This window comes from Rhamphochromis longiceps, linkage group LG13 (assembly GCF_057381845.1).
Source record: "Rhamphochromis longiceps isolate RC_006_pf linkage group LG13, R_longiceps_female_GT1.1, whole genome shotgun sequence".
Lineage (NCBI taxonomy): Eukaryota > Metazoa > Chordata > Actinopteri > Cichliformes > Cichlidae > Rhamphochromis > Rhamphochromis longiceps.
In genome coordinates, this window is record NC_140569.1 from 17,755,082 (window position 1) to 17,763,579 (window position 8,498).

The window sequence follows — 8,498 nt, forward strand, 5'->3', positions numbered from 1 at the left end:
GAACACTACCCCGTTTCATCAGAGGCATTACAACTTCATTGCGCCTGGTCAACACACACAAAGTCAGAGTGAAGAAGGCCACTTAAAATCTGACCAAAATATCATTACAAATGCCAATGTTGCTGTATTACCTATGCCGCCATAAGCATTACCCCAGTGTGGTCTGATTCACATAGGTGCATGACATCATCCCAAGAAAGGAAGTCATTAGACTAAATCAATGCTTTTATTCCCTGCAGACGAAGTCCGACCTCAGGGAAACAATAACCCAATCCCGGCCAGCATAATGTGATACCTTTATTATGTTATTATGTTACAGTTCAGCCATACAAGACGACTAGCGAGGGACATATACCTATAATTGTATATCCAGAATCAGATAACAGAAGCAGCATGAACCAGCCATACAAATTACACTGGAAACCTCGCAGTACAGTTCCAGCTGCCATATGGCCATAATACTGTTAGGATAATTTTAATTTGTTCACAGTCTACGGCCAATTAAGAAAAGTAAAACTTGCTAAACTGAAAGTCTCTCAAAGGGAGGTTAATCACGGACACAATCACAGCTTCCTAGCAAGCACCAGAGTCCAGGAAAAACCCACATCCTGAATAACACACGCACATTCTCCTGCAAAACCGGAAGACAAATATGTACGAAGACTTTTTTTTTGTTGGCTGGATCCATTTCCTGTCTCTTAGCACATTTCAATCAATATTATTTTACAGATTAAGCACGCAGAGAGTGAGGAGACTGGGAGCAGCTAACATAGAGATGCAAAGCATGTATGCAGATGCCATTTTACAACAAGACATAAAAACAGGAATTCAGCACATTAAAAAAAAAACGTAAAAGAGAAATTATTTGGATATTTGGGGTTTAAAATTACTAATAAAGCAGTGTGGTTCTCCATTAGCACAAAGTTAATGTAGGGCAACAAAACAGGAAGTGCGCCGACTGCTTTCTTGTTAGTATAAAAATAGCATTTTTTTTTAATAAATTCAGAATAGTAATCGATTACTTTATAGACCAATTACTGAAAATATGACAGGTCAATTGATTATGTGAATTTTTTGTAGTTTATGGAAGACAGAAAAAGCAATAAATAACAACCAAAAACAATTTTTTTTCTATATCTGTTCTTAGGCTAAATTATGCGCAAACAAGCTCTATGTTTTTAGTAAGAAGAGACATCTGCTCCTGTTCCCGTAAAGTAATTTGTCAAAACAAAGATGTGAACTAGCGGATGAATCAAAAGTAAAACCTTTTTTTTTTCCCCTTTCTTTTTTTTCAGCTGAAACTCTTCTGCGAGTCAAAATGTTTTTGCCTGTTGTTAAATTGAATTTGATTGAAACTGCTGTACAACGCCACAATGGAGCCTGTCAAACGGATCCTCTGTTCCATATTGTAAAATACCGTGGGAGGCACATTTCTCCATCGCAACCAATTGTATCAAACAATGACGGCAGTGAACTGGCAGAAAGCTACTATCGAAGCCTTCAGATACTTTTGATTGCAATTCTTTCCGCCCTCCAATTACTTTCCTCAGAGCCCATCTCTGAAGACGTAAAGTACAAGCTAATTTGCAAGCACACAATGGCACAGTCCATTAAGACTGCAGGCTCCTTCCCTCGCAGTTTAGCAGCTTAACAGACAGTGTTCCAGTACCTATACTCGTGCTATTTAGTATGCCATCTCCCAAGACATGCAAAACACAATATCAGGAAGTCCTTCCATTATTAATTAACTCACGCCAGCACGGCTCTGTGGTCATTCTGACCCACGGGCCCCTACACAGAAGATGCATCGCGCAAGTGTTCCCTTCAGCTCAACAGATGGCCGCCCATCCTGAGCCTGTTCTGCGGAAGGTTTCTTCCTGTTAACATTCTCATAGGAAGTCTGTGGTCTTCCCTTTACAACATATTAAAGGCATAAGCTCTTCATGCTCCAAAGTGAAGCGCTCTATGATTAAGATTTGTTGGAAATTGGCACTACACAAATAAAAATGAACTGAATTAGTAAAGGCAGCTGCACTAACTACTTTAAGTTGAAAAATAAAAAAGTTAAATTATGGGATTTGGAAGGCAGCGACAGCCTCAGATGCCCTCTTCCTCCTCCTGTTCGGAATCATAATTACAGCCTTACTTTCTCATTTCCATCAGCACTCGGTTCTAGCGGGACGACAGAGTCTGCTGACAGCTTCGTGCAGCGCCAGCTCTCGAATAGATAAAATTTCATGACTGCAGAATGATTGTTCAGTCGTCATTGTGGAGGACACACAGCCAGCCGGTCGCGAAAGAAGTCAAGAAATGGAAAGTAGACGGAGAGGGGAAGGCCGTCTTTCTGCGTAATGTGGTCATAATGTAGACTTCATGTGGAAAATAATATGCTGGAACAAGTGTAGACAACACACTGGGTATCAAACGTCTGGACAAGAAAAAGATAAGAGAAAGTAGGCATAAAATGATATGATTTCCTTGTTGTAAGGCATACGTACTCAGTAGGAAAACTCATGGGAGGAAAAAAAAATCACCTTTTTAGCTACAGAAAATTCCCATATTCCCAATTTCCTTTTTCTAATTTCAGATTTTTCTGTTGAGCATAAATTAAAAACTAAATTAAACTCAGACTGCTTGCCTACAAAGATCACCATCTGTCGCTTCTCTTCAAACACTCCCTGTCAAAAATCACAAGAAAAAACACAATACAATGTGAAGAATAGGATTACAGACAAAATTAGCATTTAGTTATCAGAACGTTTATGTATGCATACTACACATACCAGCAGCACGACGAGGCTCGTCATCACAACAAGCTCTCAGCAAAGAAATAACCCAAGCCTACAATAATGTATGACACAGACACCCAGCCGGTTCTTCCCCTTTCCCCAGCATTAACCTAACAATAACCCCAAACCACAGAAAAATCCAACACCGCAGCACAGATGGCATCAAAAGAACCGGTCTTTGACACGAAGCTGAGATGTGTTACCTCAAATTGAACATGAGTGAAGGGCTTGCCCTCCCATTTGGCAAAGCACACACCACGAGGATGAAGGGAGAACAGAAGGCTTTAAAGTACACTAGAGTGCTTTACTGCATGTTTAAAAGCTCTGAACAAACTGTAACACACAAGCAGGAACTGTACAGCAGAGCAGCACGCGTCATGACGGGGGTGATGATGGAAACAACTGGAGAAAGCTGATCCTGCAGCCAATGAGAGGACAGAGTGTAATGTGAGAGCCACTGTGGCAATAAAGTGATCAGTGGGTTTGATGTCAACATTAAAGCCTTACCATTTAAGAAATAAATAAATAAAGTTCAATTCATATTTTCCACGTTACTGCGCAGATGTATTGTTGTTGACGTCAAGCTGAAGGCAAGAAACCAGAATCACTGGTGACACTGATCTGAAAAGCGCGCAGCGATGCAGGGCGCTGCTTCTGGCTTTAATATGGTTCATAAGGCGACACCCGGCTGGGCAGTGCGCCTCGTAGGACCTACAGAGAATACGAGATGCTCTCCGAGCCACAGCGAGCTGCTAAGATCACACCACGCCGATTTTTGAACATTAACATCCAAATCAGCATTGATCCGGTAAAGTCAGGACAGGACTCCGCTGCTTTCTGAGTAATCCAGAAGGCACAGCACTGACAGCAAAACCCTAAGATGGGTTTTTAGCGGTATCGAACACCGATAAATTCTTTCTTCATCATCCGGAGTCTCATCGCATTCCAGCAGCAAATTGTGGAATTGTGGGAGCGCGTTGAGGGATCCGGGAAAACTAACAAAAGGCTTGCTCGGGCAACATTACGTCTTCCTACATCGAGTCACACACACACGCTGAATGCACAAAACAACGAGACAATAATTAATAACAGGCATCTGAGCTGACACAAACACTCTGCCGCTGTTTTCCCTTTCTCTCTCTCTCACCCTCTTTTTGCTGCAGAGCGCACTCGCTCACATTAAACTGGATTTTCATACCTTAATCACAGCAGGCTACGAGTGACCGTCGTGAGGAACAGAGTGTCGGCTTCAACAGCAGTCAATATAAAAACAAAAAAACAAAATAAAAGGGAAAAAAAGAAAAAGCAGCAAATTCTCACGCTATCATCCCAGCACAGTTCAGAGGCACGTCCGAGCGACCCCCTCCAGCCGCCTCAGGTCGGATTTAATAAAGCGAGAGGCGCAGCGGACACGCTGGAGCCTCCTCAGCGTGGACGTACACATAACTGCATCGCAGCGAACGTTGCTCGTTGAACGTCGTAAAGACACACGCGAAGAAAACACTCACCGAATGTCGACGCGTTGTTTATTTCATTGCCCCCGCTGAGCAGCTGTTTGTAGTGGTGCGTCACCGACTTCCGCGTTAAGATGGAGTGGAAACAAAATGCAAGAAATAATTAATTTAAAGGACAGGCGGCGCACGCGGGCGAACTGACTGAGGGCTGTGCACTGCCGAGGAGAGGAGGATGGCGATGATGATGATGATGTGGTGATGAAGGTGACCATGATAGCTTTTGATGATCGTGATGGCAGTGAGGTGGAAAATGACCCCACCGTAGTGATTATAGTGATAGTGAATAACAATAAGTGATAATTAAAAGGTGCCATAATCAGTATTTTATGCGACAAATGGTTCCCTGTGTAATTTTAAGGGTGTTACTCACAGTGAGAAGCCCACAAATATTCAAATTATGGCCTTTAACATTTTGCTTTAGTGTCGAGCAGCAGTTTTAAAGAAAATCTGCAGCAGCCCATAAAATGATGGGCAAGCAGACAGAAAGTAGCAGGTGAAAAGTATACCTCTGCATTTCTATGCATTTTCACTATAAAAGCTACCCTGCCAGTGCCAAAAGGGCGATACCAGCACTGCTGTGTCTAAAGTTTGAACCACTGAATTGAGTGGCTTTGGGAGGGGCTTCCGAGAAATTTATCAGTGAGTGACAGATGCTCTGTAAAAAACGGTTGTCAAAGGGCACAAAAGGCAGAAGTGGCTCAAGAATGGTGCTTGGAACATCACAGGGTCATGAAAAAGTCTAACAAAGGCTCAACAGCCAAGGAGCCAAAATAATAATAATTTCCTTCTGGAATCTGTGGTTCATCAGCTGATGCACACATGACCACAACAGCTGTTCTCTCAAGTGGCCAAAAACTAAATTTAAGTTGCATTATCATAGAAGTTGAAGCACCATCAGCTTATATCGTTCCTGTTTGCCTCGTACAAAACAATGAGGTTAAAAAAATACATCCATTTTATTGGAGTCATCATGAAGATCTGTAATATATTCTTGACTCGTGCAACCAACTCTGGGAAATTACATATCGTGACTAAGAAAGGGGCAGTCAAGGACACATATTTGTACCAATTTACCAGGCAACATGCCACATGTTAATTACAGATGTGCTGCTAGGTGGATTTTGTTCGCTTTAGACAGAGTTAGGCTCCCTGTTTCCCCCCATCTGTAGCTACACCAAACTACACACATCTTACTTAACACTCTATCAGAAAGAAACGATTAGACATTTCTTATTTTAAATGACATCACATAAAGTGATGACTACAACTTTTTTAATTAAAAATGCTCTAGTTTGTCACATTGTTCTAATATACTCAAGTAAAGAAGTTTTCAGATTATAAATGTCTGGTTGTGTATCGTGACACTTCCAGCTCAAGTAAATCCCTGCTTGTGCTGTAACTCCACGCCAAGAGAGCCCCTCACTCCCAGTGCAGTATGTTGGGAGAGACTCAGTTGTTAAAGAAGGGAACGTATCCTCTGTTGACTCAAAGCCTGAGCTCTATCTCTGTGAAGCCTTTCATTGTATTCAGCCTTATTACTGATGCGCAGTCTGACGCTCTGTCCTTGGGGTGGGACAACAGCGCTTCTGTGCTCTGTCTGGACAAAGTGGGCACCTCAGAAACGAGTCTGCCAAACCATCATGCGTGTGTCTCTGCGTCAGAGAGATACAGGCCGTCTTGCAGTGTGGTAGGGAGGATTGGGCCATGGCTTTTGTATTAAGTGGGCAGAGAAGCAGGCGAGTGAAGCACAGCTGTCCTGTTGATACAAAAAAGAAAGAAACACATTTACAGGATGAAAACAGAGCTCTTTAACAAAAGGGAGAACAGAGCCAGAGAGAGAATTGTATACCCAGCCCTAACAGTCTTTTTTGGAAGCAGCTAGAATTTCTTTCGAAAGAGATTAGAACAGGGTGTGTGTGTGCTTAAGTGGAAGGAACGGGTGGTGTAAGAGCAGGGGGTTAACATAACAAGTCTCACTGAGTTAAAGATAAGCAGAAAGTAAGCAGAAAGAAAAAGAGAGGGGAAGAAAAAGGGCAGAGGAGGACAGAGAAAAGGTGGAGTTGGTACCCGAGTAGAACAATGTAGGATTAATTCTTCCCAGGAGGTCAGTGGTTCTGTCAGTAGGTGGGACCAAAACTAGGAGTTGGTGTAAAAGACAGACGTGTGGTTTCAGTGTTAAGATTTCCTTGGCGAGTGTCTTTCGAGCTCTCTTACCCGCACATGAAACCCGTCAGACTAGCAGAGCTTGATCGCCCCAGTGTGCGAGTACATGACTCAGCAGTGTTGAGCCATGTGCATATTCTGAACACTTGGTGGAAAATGATCATGCTCGTTTGTGTTAAAACAAGCCTTTGTACTCTACGCACTTTTCCGTTTGTTGGTTTCAACATGTGATCGGTGTTCCTCATTGTGCCGGCACAAGCTAAGATCAGTTCTTTATTCTTTTCAAATTTTTGTAGCCAACAGAACCCAAAGCATGGCTGAATACAGCATTTAAGAGTTCTAATGACAAAAAGCGCACACACATTTTCAGGAACATTGTGCACTTTGATTGTCTTAATGGACTGTTTTTAAATGGACAATTAGTAACCTAAGATTTTGGATTTTGAAGGAGCCCTTTCCTATGAAAAGAGTCTGCCAAACCAGCATTTTAGTAATGCATATCATTGCTTTTACTCTCGGTGAGAATGATTTCTTCTTCTAAAAGCATGTTTGGAAAAAGAGAAAAAAAACATTGTTTTCCACTCGGTGGAAAATATAGACTTGCAGCACTTGGCAGAGTTGCAAACAGCAAGCTGAGCAATCCCAAAACAGAACAGTAGAAAATAAGCATTTGCTGGATGTGTTTATGTGATACACTGCAAAGAAGCAGCTGAAGGAAACCGAATCAAATACTCAGACAAAACCTCTATATATCCCGAAAGGTGCTCTATCATGTGGGAATGAAAATAATCCCCTATTGGAAAAACTACTGCACTGACTTAGTGTTGCACTTTCATAATCCACAAAAAAAAAAATCGAAATCTTTCATGCTCAGCAATACAGTTTGTGTTGCAGGCTCTCCTAAAAAATGTATTGTCTCCAAAACTAAGCCAAAATAATGTGCCTTAAATCCAAGTAAGTTCTGTAAAGTTCATTTCGTAAGCTTGTACCTTTAGGTCAGTGGCTGTTTAAAAGTGTGTTGGCTGCTTTCTAAAAGTTTCTGGGAAACTTCCTTACCTTTGCAGCGCTCCCAATGGAACACCAGAACCAGCTGAGGCCAGTTTGTTTTCTGTTTATCTGCATGCTACAGCACAACAGGCTATGAAAGTCAACCACTATTTCAGGTCAGGACACTACCAGCAATTTTACAGAGTAGGGTTTATATATAGTCATCAACTGATAAAACTTTGTGTATACCAAAATAATGAAAAGGAAAAAACCACAACATGTTTGCAATTGACACGCTGATGCTATTATGTGTACACACACACACACACACACACACACACACACACACACACACACACACACACACACACACTGTACTTGTAGGTTCATAAGACTGTGATGAGCTTTGCACATATTTGGTCATAAATCAGAGAATTGGAGAAGCGATGAAAGGCATTGATGAGACGGCACACGCAGTAGCCAGACTTTAGCCTACGGCAACCATCACCACCACTTGAATCCACCTGACTACTCAGCCAGTAGCTTGCAAATTTCTGTTTAATGTTCTAAAAACTACATTTTCATGTATTAGTTTCACCACTTTCACCAATCTACTGCCTCCTGTTGCTGCACTGATGAGTCTGAAATGAAATCAGCCTGATGCATTATTAGGTTATAAACTTCATCCTTTTTACTTTTTTAAAGTACCTGCCCATCTCCAGGTTTAGGTGCATTTATCTGCCAAGAGAGAATAAGCAGTATATGCTGCACAGCCCAATTATAGCAGATCAAAGCCAGGCAACACGAAGGAGGAAAGTGGGGATGAAAACAGCGAGACGTGATTCAGGACAGGGTTTGTTTGCTTCACAGGAACAGCACCCAAAGTGGGAGTAAAGTGAATAATAAATAGAGCCCCCCTACTTTTCATTCATTTCATCAGAGTGAATCACAAGGAAACAAAGACAACATATTTCTGTTCTGAGCAACATAAGAGTGTTCTCATATTTACTGACTGCTGAACTAGCCCCACTTCACAGGATTAACC

The 8,498-nt window shown here is 41.9% G+C and overlaps 1 protein-coding gene across 2 annotated transcripts in view; it reads right to left on the reverse strand.

The window, feature by feature from the left end:
• Positions 1-4,465, reverse strand: part of marchf8 (membrane-associated ring finger (C3HC4) 8) — a 94,906-nt gene extending 90,441 nt beyond the window's left edge. The window contains exon 1 of one of the 2 annotated variants that reach the window (XM_085428101.1): positions 4,298-4,459. The gene's annotated coding sequence lies outside the window, so the exon portion shown is untranslated. Of the gene's footprint in view, positions 1-4,297 lie in introns of both variants that reach the window. The other variant, XM_085428102.1, reaches the window with a different exon arrangement.
• Positions 4,466-8,498: the final 4,033 nt, after the last annotated feature.